Below are 19,783 nucleotides of genomic sequence, written 5' to 3'. Positions count from 1 at the left end.
CCAGTGTGGCTAAAGTGGAGTGAAAAAGAGGGAGAGTAGCCAGAGATGGTCTCAGAGAGAAAGGGAGTGGGGAGGCGAGGTGGGCTAGATCATGCAGGGTCATGTAAGGTTTTGGCTATGGAGTAAGTTGGGAAATTGTAGTGGACACTGCCGACGCTCTGCCTAGATCCCCTTAATTGGGCTCCTTAACTGGGTACATTTATCCCCAGCTGCTATGGGTGTTATACCCCACGCACCACCATCACCATAAGCAGTTCACAACCAATGACTGACTGCCGTAGTATTACAAAAGGTGACACCGACTCTGCAGTACAATTGAATAGTTCATGCTCCAGCCCACCCCAAGGAGCAGATTGAAGTTGATCTCCGGCGAGATGACTTCCCTGCTTAGCTCTTCCCCCTGCCCTTTTCTGCTTTCGTCCCTCCATTCTCTGGGGAATACTCCTCTCATAAAAGACCGGCCAAAGAATTCCTGTTTCTAGGGAACGTCACTTTAGATCATTGGTACTGGAAGTGATCCTAGGAAGCAGGCTCTAAGAATAGGATTCTGGAGTTGTATCACTCTTCAGCTAGAGGGCAATGAGACCTTGCACACACATACAAATGCATTTTCCTCCATTTTCTACTAAAAATAACAGAAACATACTCAAGAGGGATTAAATGACAGAGATTGTTATTACATAACTAGATTGTTATTATATAACTAGATATCCAGGGTTGGCTTATTTCATGGCTCATTCATCAAGACCCTGGTTGTATCTGTTGTCCTGCTCTATCAAGAATGTTTTGGGCAAGGCACAGTGGCTCACACCTGTATTCCCAGCACTTTGAGAGGCCAAGGCGGGAGGATCACTTGAACCCAGGACTTTGAGACCAGCCTGAGCAGCCTTGTCTCTACAAAAAACCCAAAAAATTAGCCAAGTGTGGTGGTGAATGCCTGTGGTCCCAGCTACATAGGAAGCTGAGGCAGGAGGATCACTTGATCCCAGGAAGTCAAGGTTGCAGTGAGTCATGTTCATGCCACTGTACTCCAGCCTAGGCGACAGAGCAAGATTCTGTGTCAATAAAAAAAGAATGTTTTGGCTTCATCCTTCTGGTAATCATAGGATGAATCGCCACAATTCTAGGTATTTTACAGAGTCTACCAGGAGTGTTTCAAAAAAAAAAAAAAAAAAAAAAAAAACAGGCCAGGCAAGGTGGCTCATACCTGTAATCCCAGCACTTTGGGAGGCCAAGGTGGGCAGATCACCTGAGGTCAGGAGATCAAGACCATCTGACCAACATGGTGAAACCCCGTCTCTAGTAAAATACAAAAAATTAACTGCGTGTGGTTATGCGCACCTGTAGTCCCGGCTACTCGGGAAGGGACGGAGGCAGGGGAATCGCTTGAACCTGGGAAGCAGAGATTGCAGTGAGCCAAGATTGCACCACTGCACTCCAGCCTGGCGACAGAGTGAGACTCGTCTCAAAAAAGCAAAAACAAAAAAAAAGAGTTTCCTCATCTTAAAAAAACTTCATACTTTTTTTATTCTAATGTTTTATTGTATAAAATTTCAAACACAAGTAAAGAGAATAGTATAATGAATCCTTATGTGCACTCCACCCGGATTTACCAATTATCAACTCATGGCAAATCTTGTATTCATATTCCTATCCATTGCCTTTGACCACCACAACGGAGGGCCCACCTACAGCTAACACTAATTTGAGACATGTGAATAAGGTTATAAAGTCAAATCTATGATACTGGATATATGTCTGTAAAATAATAATAATTGTTTATTATTGTTAATTATCTAGTCAATGATCAATGATCAAATTTTCCTCAACTACTTCATAAAGGATTTCTCTCTCCCTTCAGTTTGTTTCTTAAGTCAGAATCCAATTAAAGTCCACAAATGGGTGGCCGGGTGCGGCGGCTCACATTTGTAATCTCAACACTTTGGGAAGCTGAAGCAGGCAGATCACCTGAGGTCAGGAGTTCAAAACCAGCCTGGCCAACATGGAGAAACCCCATCTCTACAAAAATACAAAAATTAGCCAGATATGATGGCGGGTGCCTGTAATCCCAGGTGCTTGGGAGGCTGAGGCGGGAGAATTGCTTGAACCTGGGAGGCGGAGGTTGCAGTGAGCCAAAATCACGCCATGGCACTCCAGCCTGGGCGACAGAGCGAGACTCCATCTCAAAAAAGAAAAAAAAGTCCACAAATGGTAAATACATCTTTAAGTCTCTTTTTCTATAGATTGCTCCTCCATCTCTCTTCTACTTTTCTTTGCAATTTATGGTTTCAATAAAGTGACTCATTTGATCTGTAGAATTTTTCACTCTGGATTTTGCTTATTGCAACCATATGTGTTTGTCTTGTTTTAACATGTTCCTCTCCCCCATATTGCTTATAAATTGGTATTTAGATTTAGAGGTTCGATCATTCCTATTTATTTATTTATTTTAGGGACAAGGTCTCCCTCTGTTGCCCAGGCCAGAGTGCAGTGGTGCTATCATAGCTCACTGCAGCCTCCTACTCCTGGGCTCAAGCAATCCTCCAACCTCAGCCTCCCAAGTGGTTGGGACTACAAGCACATGCTAATTTTTATATTTTTTTTATAGAGACAAGGTCTCTCTATGTTGCCCAGGCTGGTCTTGAACTCCTGGTCTCAAGTGATCCTCCCACCTCAGCCTCTCAAAGTACTGAGATTACAGAGGTGAGCCACTGTGCCTGGCTTTGGCAGGAATTATCTGTGGGTCATGTTCATACATCCATAAGGAGGTGCATATTTGGTGCTTTTCTCTTCGTGATGTTAGAAGCCATTGATTCATTATTTTATTAGGAGTTGTTAAATAGTGATACCCTTTCTCTATATTCTTTCCATCTGTTCCTTCCACTTCCCAGTGTAGAATCATTTTGGCTTATCGTTCTTCTCATTTTTTTATATAAGCTATATATATATGTATCTATATACCATATAGCATATATATAACATATAAAATATGTTATATATAGCTTATACAAAGAAAAAATGGAAAGGATAAGCCAAAATCCTTCTTTCTTAGCTATATATATATACACAGAGAGCTTAAGAAATTATATATATAAATATACATATATATGTATAATTATATATATAATTATATAGAGAGAGCTTAAGAAATTATATATGTAAGAATTTAGTCACAAATTATTCCCATCCTTTATATATATAATATACATAACCTATATATATTACATATATTATTTTTTCTTAGATAAGAGGTAGTTTACTATACACATACATTTTTCTACCTTGCTTTTTGCATTCAACTATATGCCTGGAGATTACTCTAAATTGTAGATAGTAATATTTCTCATTGCTTTTCGTGGTTACATAGAACTACGTTGTATGGGCACCATGGATTGTTTATTCAACCAATCTCCTTCTGATGGACATTTGGCTTATTTCTAGAATTTGCTATTAGAAATAGTGCTGCAATGTATAACTTCATGCCTACGTATTTTTGCCACTGTATCATTGGGATAGATTTCTGAAAGAGGGATTACTAAGTCAAATACATACGTAATTTTGCTGCTATTACAAAAGTCCTTTCATAGGAGGGCTACCATTTTACATCCCCAAAACAACAATGTATGTGAGCGCCTGTTTCCTGTTTTACATGCAGAAACAGCAATGTATGTGAGTGCCCTAACATTTGGGTTTTTGCTCACGTGACAGATGAAAAATATCTCAGTGCAGTTTAAATTTGCATTTCCCTTATTAAGAGTGAGGTCGGGCTGGGCCCAGTGGCTCACGCCTGTAATCCCAGAACTCTGGGAGGCTGAGGCTGCAGATCACTTGAGCACAGAAGTTGGAGACCAGCCTGGGCAACATGGGTGAAACCCTGTCTCTACAAAAATTACAAAACATTAGCAGGGTATGATGGTGTGCGCCTGTAGTCCCAGCTACTCAGGAGGCTGAGGTGGGAGGATTGCTTAAGCCTGGGAGGTCAAGGCTTCAGTGAGTCATGATTACACCACTGCAGTCCAGCCTTAGTGACAGAGTGAGTCCTTGTCTCAAAAAAAAAAAAAAAAAAAAAAAGAGTGAGTTTGGACATTAAACATTTTTTTTTTTTTTGAGACGGAGTCTTGCTCTGTCACCCAGGCTAGAGTGCAGTGGTGTGATCTTGGCTCACTGCAACCCCAGGTTCAAGTGATTCTCCTGCCTCAGCCTCCCAAGCGGCTGGGACTACAGGTGTGTGCCACCACACTCAGCTAATTTTTTGTATTTTTAGTAGAGACAGGGTTTCACCATGTTACCCAGAATGGTCTTGATCTCCTGACCTTGTGATGCGCCTGCCTCGGCCCCCCAAAGTGCTGGGATTACAAGTGTGAGCCACCGCACCCCGCCAAAAAAATTTTTTTAATATCCTTTTTTTGTAGCTACAGGGTGTGACTATGTTCCCTAGACTGGTCTCAAACTCCTGGCCTCAAGAGATTCTCTCGCCTCAGCCCCGCAAAGTGCTGGGATTACAGGCATGAACTACCACACCTGGACTTTTTTTTATGGTTAAGGACCATAAAAACAATTTTTTTTTTAATGGTTAAGGACTCTATGCATTTCTTTATCTGCAATCTGTCTGTTTATATCTCTAGTGCATTTTCCTGTAGTGTGTCAGTCCTTCCTTCTGTTTTTTAGAAGCTCTTTATATGCTAGGGACATTAAACTTTAGTCTGTGCTATAAATTACAAATATTCTTCCAAGTTTGTGATTTAACTTTTTATTTTACTTATGGTATTTTTGTAGTATAAGATTTTTTTATTTCAGTGTAATCAAATTCAATATTTTTATGTATTGTTTCTGAATTTTGAGCCAATGTTAACACAGTAGATTGAAAAAATATAGTCACAAATTCTTCCCACCTTTTTGTATACACTCCTGTTAAGTGTGACTTTAGGCCAGGCATGGTGGCTCACACCTGTAGTTACTGCGCTTTGGGAGGCCAAGGCAGGAGAATCACTTGAGTCCAGGAACTTGAGACCAGGCTGGGCAATATAGTAAGACCCTGTCTCTACTTAAATTTTTTTTTTTTTTTTACTTAAAAAAATTTTTTAAATAAAAAAGAAATGTGGTTTTACATATTTTCCCATCAAAAGATAGAGAATGTTTCTTCATTCCCTTGAATTTGGGCGGGACTTGTACTTTGTTTTGACCAACAGAATGCTATGGAAGTGACTTTCTGAGCTCTCACCCTCTTGAAATCCTGAGACTACCATGCAAAGAAGCCTGAGCTACCCTCCATGAGAATGAGAGATCACAGGGAGAGAGGTGCTCCATCTACAGCTAACAGTAACCTCAGATGTGTGAAGGAGGCCATCCCAGATCATCCAGCTCCAGCCACGATGCCGCATGACTTCAGTTGTATGAACGACCCCAGGAGAGACCAGAAAAGAACAACCCAGCTGAACACAGACCAAATTGATGACCCGCTAAATTGTGAGCAAATAAGATGGTTGTGTTCTAAGTCATGAAGTTGGGGTAGTTTGTTAAGTAGCAATATGTAGTTAAAATACTTAGGAAATAGGCCAGACTCAGTGGCTCACACCTGTAATCCCAGCACTTTAGGAGGCCGAGGCAGATGGATCACCTGATGTCAAGAGTTCGAGACCAGCCTGGCCAACACGGCAAAACCCTGTCTCTACTAAAAATACAAAAATTAGCTGGGCGTGGTGGTGGGCACCTGTAATCCCAGCTACTCAGGAGGCTAAAGTAGGAGAATCACTTGAACCAAAGAGGTGGAGGTTGCAGTGAGCCCAGATCACACCATTGAATTCCAGCCTGGGTGACAAAGAGCGAAATTCTGTCTCAAAAAAAAAAAAAAAAAAAAAAAGGAAAGAAAAGAAAAAGAAACAGAAATACTTGAATTTGACACACTTTTTTTTTTTTTTTTTTTTAGATTTAGTATCATTGCTTTTCACATTCCTCAATGGGAATGAAGAAAGAACTAGCTGTGCTTAGCAGAAACAGATTCTGTCGGGCTTAGCCTTGTGGCCAATTGTTACCTTTTCTAAATTCTTTTCAGACTTGCTAAATGCGGAAATGTGACTGCATACAGAAGAATTTATTTTTTTCATTTTAAAGTTCAGTATTATTTAACATGCTGAGGCAGGAGGATCACTCAGGCCAGGAGTTCAAGACCAGCCTGGGCAACACAGCAAGACCTCATCTCTACAAAAAATTAAAAAATTAGCTAGGCATGATGGCATGTGCCTGTAGTTCCAGCTACTCAGGGGGCTGAGGTGGGAGGATCACTTGAGCCCAGGAGTCTGAGGCTGCAGTGACCTATGGTAGCGCCAATGCACTCCAGCCTGGGCAATAGAGCAAGACCCTGTCTCAAAATAAAATAAGATAAAATAAAATGACCCTTTGAAACAGCAGCTATCAAATCCAAAAGCACTATGTTTTATTGATCTTTTTTGAGTATAACGAAGGTTTAACAACAGTATTCCATAAAAAGCATTTTTACTGTTATACCATTGACTGATCTTTTTTTTTTTGAGATGGAGTCTGGTTCTGTCGCTCAGATTAGAGTGCAGCAGCATGATCTTGGCTCACTGCAACCTCCGCCTCCCGGACTTAAGTAATTTCTTTTGCCTAAGCCTCCCAAAGTGCTGGGATTACGGGCATGAGCCACAGTGCCCGGCCTGACTGATCGTAATACAATAAAAATGTACTATATATTGAAGAAGTCAAAGTGAGATAGAGTGTGAGGTATAGAATATGAAATGATTGCAAAAGCTAAAAATTGGCACAGAAGGCTGGGTGCAGTGGCTCACCCCTGTAATCCCAGCATTTTGGGAAGCCGAGGTGAGTGAATCATTTAAGGTCAGGGGTTAGAGACCAGCCTGGCCAACACGGTGAAACCCCATCTCTACTAAAAATTCAGAAATTAGCCCAGTGTGGTGGTGCACGCCTCTAATCCCAGCTACTCAGGAGGCTGAGACAGGAGAATTGCTTGAACCCAGGAGGCAGAGGTTGCAGTGAGCCGGGATTATGCCACTGCACTCCAGCCTAGGCAACAGAGTGAGACTCCATCTCAAAAAAATTAAAAAATGAAAAATTAATTAATTGATTAAAAAATAGGCACAGAATCAAATAGTTCAGTTACTTCTCTTTGATGTAGACAAGAGATATAAAGGAAGCCTAAATTAGAAAATCTAACACATTTTCCGGCCGGGCGCGGTGGCTCAAGCCTGTAATCCCAGCACTTTGGGAGGCCGAGACGGGCGGATCACAAGGTCAGGAGATTGAGACCATCCTGGCTAACATGGTGAAACCCCGTCTCTACTAAAAAATACAAAAAAAAAAAAAAAAACTAGCCGGGCGAGGTGGCGGGCGCCTGTAGTCCCAGCTACTCGGGAGGCTGAGGCAGGAGAATGGTGGGAACCCGGGAGGCGGAGCTTGCAGTGAGCTGAGATCCGGCCACAGCACTCCAGCCTGGGTGACAGAGCAAGACTCCGTCTCAAAAAAAAAAAAAAAAAAAAAAAGAAAATCTAACACATTTTCCAAACACTGACATGACCATAAAATTTAAATATTAATGTATTAATGGCTGGGCATGATGGCTAGTGCCTGTAATACCAGTGCTTTGGAAGGCTGAGGTGAGAGGATTGCTTGAGGCCAGAAGTTCAAGACCAGCTTGGGCAACGAAGAAAAATCCTGTCTTTACCAAAAAAAAAAAAAAAATTGCCAAGTGTGGTGGCACATGCCTGTAGTCCCAGCTACTCAGGAGTCTGAGTTAGGAGGATCACTTGAACCTGGAGATTCAAGTCTACAGAGAGTCGATCACACCACTTTACTCTGGCCTGGGCAATGGAGCAAGACCCTGTCTCAAATACATAGATAAATAAATAAATATTATCTTAATTGTGAAAAAAATGTATTGAGCAGTCTTTAACAATAGAGCTGAGGTAACCATTTTTGTCCACTTTTTAAAGTGTGAATTTTCTATTACAAAGTACAGTATATGCCACAGCCAGTTTTTGAGAATTCAAGCTGGATTCAGGGGAGATTAGATTCTGAATGTGTTAGTGGTTTTGGTGCCAACTATTTGTCCTGTCAGATAGCATTCATTGACTAGAAACAACACTGTCCAGTATAATAAAACACATTATATAATGTTTTTCCCCATTGAATAGAATCACTAAAAAAATTTCTAGAAAAAAATTATTTTATTTAGCTTTTAGGGTAAGATTTTAGTGAACAAGTTGGAAGAATTATGAAAGTTAGATATTGTTATTTGATTTTCACACATGGACATATAATTTCAAATAATCGTTGCTCAATTTAATAATTAAACTAATAAAAAACTCATGTTCTGACATTATTTCTTATGGATAGTGATTTCCAGGGGAAAAAAATGGATTAAGAGCATATCAGCAGCTCACTTCGGCAGCACATATACTAAAATTGGAATGATAAAAAGAAGATTAGCATGGTTCCTGCAGGAGGCTGACATACAAATTCGTGAAGAGTTCTGTTTTTTGAAATAAATTTAAAAAGAATTAAATTAGCTTTTTCCTTTATCAAGTGGCATGATGATGAGAAGACTGTGGGCATTACTGCTTCCCCTTTAGGAATGAGAATTCCTCACATATCAGAAATACTTTCATTCAGAACTAGGAAAAGGAACGTTCCTTTGCAGTAGAAGATTCTATGAAGATTGTGGTTATATCTATAATGTCTCAAATAGAAAACAAATAGAATGAAAAATTAACCCGAGTTTTAAAATTCATTTTAAGATTAGATGGTAATTAATTAAATTCACTATGCAGTGATTTTATTAAGATGTCCAGAATAACAGTTGTTATAAAGTCACAGTGCAGATATTTTAGTCATATAGAACTTTCAATAAAGAAAATATGTCACATATTTCAAGAGAACTCAAGGACTAGCAAAGTATTCTGAGCCCTTTCAATTTTACTTCTACCATATCTCTCACTCCTTCCCATTCTCTGCATCTCCAGATTGTTACCTTAGTTCACTTCTTCATACCTGTAAACTCTAAGCAAATATCCCTACTGTTAAGTTCACAGAATTACTTACCTTCTAAAATGGTAAGTCAATTGTGTTAACTCCCAGCTAAAACTTCACTAGCCTACCATAATCTGATTGCAGACATTTAATTTGTTATATCCTGCCGGGCACGGTGGCTCACACCTGTCATTCCAGCACTTTGGGAGGCCGAGGCAGGCAGATCACCTGAGGTCAGGAATTTGAGACCAGCCTGGCCCCAACGTGGTGAAATCCCGTCTCTACTAAAAATACAAAAATTAGCCGGACATGGTGGTTCATGCTTGTAATCCCAGCTACTCAGGAGGCTGAGGCAGGAGAATCGCTTGAACCTGGGAGGCGGAGGTTGCAGTGAGCCGAGTTTGTGCCTTTGCACTCTAGCCTGGGCAACAAGAGCAAATCTCTGTCTAAAAAAAAAAAATTTTGTTGTGTCTTTACAGTCAAACTTCTTATATTATGACATTGAAGGCAACCTATACTTGTTCATTCGACAATCCACAACTGTTTAGTCTCTCTCCACACTTATTTTCTGTCCTTACTCCTATTTTCCTGCAGCCTTCAGCTACCTTCCCTCCCCTATAGATCCAGACATCCTAAATGATTTAACTGCATTATTCCTTGAACTTGCCATCCCGTGTTGTGCCCCAAAGATCTTACACAGGTAGTTCACTCCATCTAAAAAGACACTATCCATCCCTCAACCAACCCAACTCCTTTCTAACTACTCAACTAAACATTACCTGCTTTGTAAAGTCTTTCCTTGCCTGACTGAGCTGACCCGATGACACCTTCCTTTGTGCTACCCTGTGCCTTTACTAGTGCATTCATGATTCTGATTTGCAATTATTTGTTTATATTTTAGAATCCCTCACTAGAATGAAAGTTGCCTGAAAACAAAGACTACATTAGGGCCTCAATAAATGTTTGCTGAATGAAATCGTGAGGCTTGTGGAACTGCGGCCTGTTTTATAGAGCTGAACCCTGTGAATCTGCTGGTATTTGGCCATTTCTGACCTACCAAAACAGCCATTTCATAGGGTTCAACCTAACTATATTCCAAAAGGTAAATCTTGGCCAGGTGCGGCGGCTCACGCCTGTAATCCCAGCACTTTGGGAAGCCAAGGTGGGTGGATTACCTGAGGTCAGGAGTTTGAGACCAGCCTGGCCAACATGGTGAAGCCACGTCTCTACTAAAAATATAAGGTGGTGGGAGCCTGTGATCCCGGCTACTGGGGAGGCTGAGGCAGGAGAATTGCTTGAATTGGGTAGGCAGAGGTTGCAGTAAGCTGAGATCACACCACTGCACTCCAGCCTGGGTGAGAGAGCAAGTGTATGTGTGTGTGTGTGTGTGTGTGTGTGTGTGTGTGTATACATATATATGCCTATTTTGTGTGTGTATATGTGTGTGTGTGACATATATATGCCTATTATGTGTGTGTATATGTGTGTGTGTATACACACACACACATATACACACACATAATAGGCATATATATGTATATATACATATACTATATATACATATACTATATATACACACAATAGGCATATATATGCATATATATGTATACATACAATAGGCATATATATACATATATACACATATATATGCCTATTGTTTCTTTTCTCAGTACAAAGCCCAGTTGTTATGCTGAATGGAATGCTCATTCCATTTGTACTTTTTTTTTTTTTTGCTGGGGGATGTTGGCAGGGAGGTGAGGAAGGAGCATTCTATTTATTGATATCTTGTTCATGTTTCCATCTAGACTGTTGTCCTTCAAATCTTTGTTAACAAACTAAAGAGGCCAAATGTAGGACTGGGGTTCAGCAGCGCTCTGGGGAGCCTTTTGAGCTTTGGAACAAGCATCATCACATTAATCAGTTTACATGAGAACTGTAGCTGCAGGCAGATTCCAGTGCAATTACATGTGCCACCTCACATTATTTTAGCTTCATTGTTCCTGAAGAGATTGTTTCCCAAGTATTCAAACCTGACTCTTCATGTAAGAGTGACTAACTTTCTCCTAAGCTGAAAGTTGACAAATACTCAATATCCTCATATTATTCCTTTAAACCTGCTCAGGAATCAAGTCAGTATAATAAAGTTGATATGAGAGCTCCTAAAACCACTGTCCTTAAATATACTGCTTGTGAGCTGAGGAGAGGAGGCAGATTTGAGCCCATCTTCTGTCTCCTTGCTCAGCCATCTTGCAATAAATTTTTCTCTCTAAAATAATAAAAATAAAATAAAATAAATGAATAAAGTTGATACGAGAGCTAATACAAGTTCTTGCAAAGGCTTTTCTTATCCAATCATATCTCATTTCAAAAGACTTATTCAGGAAAACAACAGTAATGAAGCAGGGTCCCAGGACCATCTTAACTCCCTTTTACCTGTTGGCTATTTGGTTGCAGTAACATTTCCTGCTTCTCCCTACAGTTCAATTTCCTGTTTCCTCACAACTCAGTACTAATTGGAGGCAGAGTTTCTCATATTTTTGTCAGCACACACAGTTGGCCATCATCTGGACTGTCTGAAATTTCTTCGCATGAATGAATTTTTTGTCTAGTCAAGTTCCCATAGTTTGAAGTCTAATATAAATACAGGGCTAAAAAATATACCATTAAAAAATGAAGGAGCCGGGGATGGTGGCTCATGCCCGTAATCCAGAACTTTGGGAGGCCGAGGTGGGCGGATCACCTGAGGTCAGGAGTTCAAGACCAGCCTGACCAACATGGAGAAGCCCTGTCTCTACTAAAAATACAAAATTAGCCGGGCGTGGTGGCAGGTACCTGTAATCCCGGTTACTCGGGAGGCTGAGGCAGGAGAATCATTTGAACCCGGGAGGCGGAGGTTGCGGTGAGCTGAGGTCGTGCCATTGCACTCCAGCCTGGGCCACAAGAGCGAAACTCCTTCTCAAAACAAACAAACAACAACAACAAAAAAAAAAAAAACTGAAGGAAAGGGTGTGTGTGTAGGGGGTGACTTACTCTACTGAATATAAAGACTTACAAAGCTATTAAGAATTAAGATAGTTGGTAGAGGACAAATAGCTAATAGAAAAGAATATGGAACTGAGATAAATGCTCATACATATATGTAAATTAGTATATGACTGGTTACAAACCAGAGAGGAAATGATGGGCCCTTCAGTAAGTGATGTGGAAACTACTGGGTACCCATATGGAAAAATATAATAAAGTTAGCCTCTTACCTCGTAATATAAGCAGAAAAAATTGCAAATGAATTAACAAAAAATGAAAATAAAAATTCCAAAATTTTTTAAAGAAAATACTTTTGTGACTTCAGATAAGGAGGGATATCTCAAAGCATAAAATTACAAAACAGAAGGAACCAATTGATAAATTGGAGTATACTAATATGAACAATTTTTTTTTTTTTTTTTGAGACTGAGTTTCGCTCTTGTTGCCCAGGCTGGAGTGCAATGGTGTGATCTCGGCTTACCGCAACCTCCGCCTCCAGGGTTCAAGTGATTCTCCTGCCTCAGTCTCCCGGGTAGCTGAGATTACAGGCACATGCCACCACACCCAGCTAATTTTGTATTTTTAGTAGAGACAGGGTTTCTCCACGTTGGTCAGGCTGGTCTCGAACTCCCGATCTCAGGTGATCCCCTTGCCTTGGCCTCCCAAAGTGCTGGGATTACAGGTAAACAATTTTTATACAACAAAAGTCACCATAATGAAAGTGAAAAAATAAGCCATAGGTAGAAGATATATGCAAGACATAAAACTAGGAAGGACTAGGACTAAGATTCAGAATATTTGAACAATTTCTACCAATGGACAAGAAAAAGAGAAACACTCTAAATAGAAATTCACAAAGAATAAGAATTCATAGAAGAAGAATGCTGAATAACTAATACATATATAAGACAAGATCTTCAACTTTACTGGTAACCAGGGCAATGCAAACAAAAAACAATTAATATGTAAACATTTTATACCCATCATCTTTACAAAAATTTCAAAAATCTAACAATGCCAAGCAATGCATTTGTATATATAGTGCTTATTGGTAGAGCTGATTTGAAAAGGAATTTGACAATATCTAGTAAAGATGAAGATACTCATACATACCCTATGACCTAGCATTTCATTTTTAGGTATGTACCCTATAGAAACTCTGACATGTGCTCAAGACGGTGAGTACCAGAACAGTACCAAAAACATTGTAATAGCAAAAAATTAGAAATGACGTAAATTAGACCGGGCGCGGTGGCTCACGCCTGTAATCTCAGCACTTTGGGAGGCCGAGGCAAGCGGATCACCTGAGATCGGGAGTTCGAGACCAGCCTGACCAACATGGAGAAACCCTGTCTCCACTAAAAATACAAAATTAGCTGGGCGTGATGGCAGGCGCATGTAATCCTAGCTACTAGGGAGACTGAGGCAGGAGAACTGCTTGAACCCAGGAGGCGGAGGTTGTGGTGAGCCGATATCATACCGTTGCACTCCAACCTGGGCAACAAGAGTGAAACTCCATCTCAAAAAAATAAATAAATAAAAAAGACCTAAATTAATATTAATAGAAAATGGAGAAATAACTTATGGTTTGTTGCTACAACTGTGTCCTGGAAAAGTCAGATTCTACATGGATTTTAATCTGTTTAAATCATTTATTTATTTTTCTAGGAAGGCAACTTACTGAAAAAGAATACCCTTATATATTATATAAGTGTTATATATTAGTTATACATCTAAATTAACAAGAAAAAGTTTAATGTTTTACCCTAAACTTTTGGTTTAATTTTAACATTACTAAGAGAAATCAACCTCCTAGATCAAACATAGTCTATAATTTTTTTCTACATTTTTTTTTTCCTTTTTTCCTTCTTGTACCCATGACAGTGCTGACACATAGTTTATAATTTAAACTTAGAGTCAACAAACTTTCTATAACAATCATTATAACCAATGTAATTACCTGTAATTAAAAAATATTCTTGTTGAAGCTACTAAAATAAAATTTTTGAGGTTATAGAAAATTTGTTTTTTGCTGTTTTTAATAAATAGGCTTAGAAAAGCCATTTTCTATTGCTGAGATAGAATAACCATATAGATTTCACTTAAATTTTGTGGTAACTGTTATGCAAATATAATATTCAGCCTTGTCTTTTCTGTAAACAAAAGATAATGTTAATCTTGTGTTTGACTCTCTAAAAATTTCATTTCAATGGCTTCTTAACATTTTTCATGGTGTCATTGAAATGTAGGACCTACAATTTCAGTTTTGCTTTAGCTTCACTGTTTCTGAAAAATTATTTCCCAGGTATTTATTTTTTTATCTCTTCTTTTTTTTTTTTTGAGATGGTGTCTCCCTCTGTGACCCAGGCTGGAGTACAGTGGCGTGATCTCGGCTCACTGCAACCTCCACCTCCTTATTTCCCAAGCATTTAAACCTGACTCTTCATGTCAGAGTGACTTAGTTTGCTACTTACTGATTATAATAATAATGAATCAAAAAATTGGAGGTTTATACATTTTTATTTTTGTAAGCAGAAAATCAATAGAAAAAAAGAAAGAATGGGAATACTATATATCAGTGAAAACAGAAGAAATAGAACTACATGTATCAACATGGATAAATCTCAAAAATATAATGTTGAATGGAAAAAGCAAATTGTAAAAGGATATGTAGAGTATGATACTATATACTTAAAAATAAGAAAAATGTTATCTGTTGTTTGTAGATACCTACGTGTATTATAAAAGCGTAAAAATATGAAGGGAGATGATATGTATTTTAGGATAGTGGTTACCTCTGAGGAGGAAGGGACAGAGGGGAATGAGATGGGGAGGAATACAGAGAAACTTTACCTGTATTTTTATTGTATTATTTATTTTGAAGGACGTGAAACAAAAAAATGGCAAAATGTTAGGATATTTTCAAGCAAGGTGGTATGTACATGTGTATTTATTATACTATATCTTTTTCTGTATGTCTGAAATATTTGTAATAAAAATGTTAGATAAAAGTAAGATAGGGGCGTGATGGCTCATGCCTGTAATCCCAGCACTTTGGGAGGCCGAGGCAAGTGGATCACCTGAGGTCAGGAGTTTGAGACCAGCCTGGCCAACATGGGGAAACTATCTCTACTAAAAATAGAAAATTAACCAGGCATGGTGGCAGGTGCCTGTAATCCCAGCTACTCAGGAGGCTGAGGCAGGAGAATTGCTTGAACCCGAGAGGCGGAGGTTGCAGTGAGTCGAGAATGCGCCACTGCACTCCAGCCTGGGTGACAAGAGTGAAACTTTGTCTCAAAAAGAAAAAAAAGTGAGATAAAGCTGGGTATGATGGTTCACACCTGTAATCATGCCACCACACTCCATCCTAGGCAAGGGAGTGAGACTCTGTCTCAGAAAAAAACAAAGAGAAAGAAAAAAGAAAAGAAAAGAAAAAGGCAGGAGTGCAGTGGCTCACGCCTATAATCCCAGCATTTTGGGAGGCTGAGGCAGGTGGACAGCCTGAGCCCAGGAGTTCAAGACCAGCCTGGACAACAGAGTGAGCCCCATCTCACCTTTTTTTTTTTTTTTTTTTTTTTGAGCCTAGTCCCACTGTCTTGCCCAGGCTGGAGTGCAGTGGTGTGATCTTGGCTCACTGCAACCTCTGTTCCCCAGGTTCAAGTGATTCTCCTGCCTTAGCCTCCCAAGTAGCTGGGATCACAGGTGCCTGCCACCACGCCCAACATGGTGAAACGCCATCTCTACTAAAAAATACAAAAAAATACAAAAATGTTCACCATGTTGGCCTGGCTGGTGGCAAACTCCTGACTTCAAATGATTCACCCACCTGGTGCTCCCTAAGTGCTGGGATTATACGCATAAGTCACCATGCCCGACCTCTATTTTTTAAAATTGTTTTTAAAAAGTGGTATAACTTCACTGTTTTATGTTTATCATGGTACTTTATCATTTTTTCAAAACCTAGAAGAATAATTGGCTAACTGGTCCTTTTAAAATAGAATAAACATACATTTGGCATATTTGAAATAGAAACAAATACATTTGGGAACACTACTGAGAACCTGTAAGCCTGGGTTTTACTCTCCTTCAGCACTAAACTAACTGTGTGACCTTGAACAAATCATATATCCTCTCTAACCTGTAAACTGAGAAAGTTGAACTAGAATGTCTGCTGAGTTTCCTTCCGACTCTAAAAAGTTGAGATTACCACTGTACCTGTGAGAATGGATGGAAGAAAGAATCTGTGCTGTCATTATCAGACATATTCTGAGGCTAAACGGCTGCCAGGAGACTTGGAAACCCATGTTTGCCGTGAAGGCAGACACTGCCTATGATGTAAAAACTGTAACCCTGCAATGCCTATAAATCCTACCAAAGAGTAAGGCAGATCATGAACTTCATCTTTTAGGAATGCTGAGTCTTATTTTCTGCCCCCTGCCCCTATAGTTAATAACTAAATTATACTGTTGTTTTTTTTCTCTGAACTTCTCATAGCTCTTCTGCTATAAACAGAACATTACCCTTCCTTGTCAATCTGGCTGATTCTAAATGGTTTATTTTCTTAAGAATCTTAAAATCCTTCTCTCAAATGCCACTTCTATGGTCTATTAGGCCTCAAAAATTCTATAGCACCCTTCTAAATAAAGTTAAAGATATTGACTGCAGGCTCCAGCACTTTCCACCAGTTAGTTCTGTCTCAATGGCCTTCATTACCCATCATGTGTTTGCTGATATACAGTCTGTAAGTCCATCAGTTAATTTTGTTTCCTTATTTTTCATAAATCATTTCCACAGTCTCCGTTTCCTTTCTGCCTCTTGGCCTTTTCAGAAGATGTTCCTAATATTTGCAAACAAATTACTTTCTCCCTTTAATTATCTCTGTTCTTCCTTTCAGCATTATCCCAAGATAAATAAAATAAACTTACATTATATATTTCTCATTTATCACCGTATATCATGCTATGTATTTGTTGATTTGATCTTTGCCAGTTTATTAGAGCTTGGTGTCACATGCTGTTACATAATTGTTGCAATTAAAACTGGGAAACATGTTCTTCTCTGCACTTGGCTCCTTTCTTTGTGGAGATGTGATTAGCAGGCTAGAGGATGATAGAAATCAGGCCAGGCTTGGGAATTAGAAACCTGTGTGTTCTAGTTATCTCTGTTTTGTTTCAAGAACAAAACCCACAGTCCCTACTATAAGACTTCTAGAAAATGTATGCACGAGTCAAAGAAGAGGCCACTAAGGAGTAAGCGGTTGGTGCAGCACAAGCTCATTAGCACTACTAGAAAAACATTTCAAAGGTAATGCCTGACTTGTGGATAAATAGTACAAATAAGGTATCAGTCCTTATCTGAGTCTCTGGGTTACAGTCTACGTAAGGATCCAAAATATTCCGAACAACTGGCTTCCGCATAAAAAATAAATAAATAAAGGGCCCAAAATATCTTATTAGGCCTTCTCCATAGCATACAGAACAGTGCCAGAACACATAAGCACATAGTGATGATTAAGAAAATGTTTTAGGCCAGGCATTGTGGCTCATGCATGTAATCCCAGCACTTTGGGAGGCTGAAGCAAGAAGATCACTTAGCCCATGAGCTTGAGACCAGCCTGGGCAACATACTGAGACCCTGTTTCTAAAAAAAAAAAAAAGAAAAAAAAAATTAGCCTGGCATGGTGGAATGTGCCTGTGGTCTCAGCTACTTGGGAGCCTAAAGAAGGAAGATTGCTTGAGCCCAGGAGGTTGAAGCTGCCATAAGCTGTAATCACACGTACTCCAGCCTGGGTAACAGAGAGAGACCCCATCTCTAAAAAAAAAAAAAATTTTATATTAGTTATTTACTTGTAATATTTACCCATATGGACTTCAAAAGGTATTGGCAGTAACTTGCAATAAATCACATTCACACTCTGTGAAAATGGATATAGAAAAATGTAAAACCAAGTAGAAGGAGGAGGCAATTACAGATTTGTGAGTACTTTTTTTTTTTTTTCCTGGAGAAGGAGTCTTGCTCTGTCACCCAGGCTGAAGTACAATGGTGCAATCTCAGCTCACTGCAGCCTCTGTCTCCTGGGTTCAAGTGATTCTCCTGCCTCAGCCTCCTGAGTAGCTAGGATTACAGGCACCTGCCACCAGGCCCGGCTAATTTTTTTGTATTTTTGGTAGAGACAGGGTTTCACCACGTTGCCCAGGCTGGTCTCGAACTCCTGACCTTAGGTGATCCACCTGCCTTGGCTTCCCAAAGTGCTGGGATTACAGGCGTGAGCCACTGCACCGGGCCAAGTGAGTAATTTTATTAAATATAAACTCTTCTGGTGCTTTAAACCTTCCACTCTAAGTGAACCATTCACTACCCTGATTTCAGTTGTAATTTTAGTTTTAAGGGAGCACAAATATTATATTTCTTTAACATGGAAAAGAAACACAGTAATGAGAATTCATTCAACTAAGATCAGAATGAGTCCCAGTTACTACATTTTAAAATCTCAGGATTTAATAAAAGTCATGGAAGATAGAGAGTATCCTTTTCTGTCTCTGCATGAGTCCCAGAGATTCTGTAAGAGACTCAGAAAATACAAACAAATGACATTTTCAGGAAGGCGTTTCTGGTTCCCTGTTGCATCCTCTGCATCTAGAAAAGATAAAACCAGCTAGGCACTTCCCCCGTCACTACAGACTCAGAAGCCGAGCTGCAAGTGACAGCCAAAGCATTCCCCATGGCCAGACAATGAGACAAGGAGAAGCAGCTGGCTATCCCCCTCCTTTGGACTGTTGGGACACAGGAGATCAGAGAAGGTCCGAGTATGTTCCCAGATACCAATAATAATAACCCAATGAAAGGCGCATCCAAATATGATAGCATAATAGTGGGATAACAGCTATTTTTTTCTCTTTTTGGTCTTTAAATAATTAGACATTACTTGCTTTTTTTCCCCTTTGGCAAGTTTATTTTATTTTATTTTATTTTCCCTTTTTTTAAGAGATGATCTTGCTCTCTTGCCCAGGTTGGAGTGCAGTGGTGTGATTATAGCTCACTTTAGCCTCAAACTGCTGGGCTCAAGTGATCCTCCCACCTGAGTCTTTGGAGTGGCTGTGACGGCAGGCATGTACCACCAGGCCTAGCTAATTTTTTTTTTTTTTTATAGAGACAGGGTCTCACTGTGTTGCCCAGGCTGGTCTCAAACTGCTGGCCTCAAGTTATCCTCCTGTCTCAGCCTCTCAAAGTACTGAGGTTCCAGGTGTGACCCACCATCCTGGTTCCCTTTGGCAAGTTTTAATTTTTGAAAAATTCCATTCTTCTGAATAGTTTGAAAATATTTGATTTTCTTCCAGGCATTTTCTTCAAGTAATTTCCTGTTTTACTTTCAGAAATGTAAAATATGTGATGGGGATAAAGAAAGATCTTCCTGACTTTAGGACACATAATACTTATATAAGGCCCTATCTAAAGTATCCCAAGAGAGGTGTATGTTTGTCATCTTTCATAATTGATTAAAAAAGATTGGACTAAAAAGCAAAAGTCTGTCACTTGCTTGCCTTGCTATTAATGTGGGAAAGAGTTCCAGCTCCATGTTGAGGTTGCTGGACTATAGGATCAAAAACTTCCCTGTCATCCCCTCTAGGATTTGTTCCTTGTTCTGTGATTTGCGGAGCGATCAAAGACTGATGATTACATGGCTCTGCATCTGTATTTCTGTTAAATGGAAATTTAAAAACAATTTGTTTCTTAGATACAAGCGTTGCAGATTTGA

At 39.6% G+C, this 19,783-nt stretch overlaps 1 non-coding gene across 1 annotated transcript; it reads left to right on the top strand.

Annotated features, from left to right (window-relative positions):
• Nucleotides 1-8,411: 8,411 nt before the first annotated feature.
• On the top strand, nucleotides 8,412-8,516 carry LOC114678513 (U6 spliceosomal RNA). The gene has a single exon (XR_003729954.2). It is a non-coding gene; the product is annotated as a U6 spliceosomal RNA (small nuclear RNA).
• The last annotated feature ends 11,267 nt before the right edge of the window (nucleotides 8,517-19,783 follow it).

This window comes from Macaca mulatta, chromosome 5 (genome assembly GCF_049350105.2).
Source record: "Macaca mulatta isolate MMU2019108-1 chromosome 5, T2T-MMU8v2.0, whole genome shotgun sequence".
NCBI classification, from domain to species: Eukaryota; Metazoa; Chordata; class Mammalia; order Primates; family Cercopithecidae; genus Macaca; species Macaca mulatta.
Note: the sequence above shows the minus strand (reverse complement) of the source record. Positions and strands in the feature narration are given on the sequence as shown.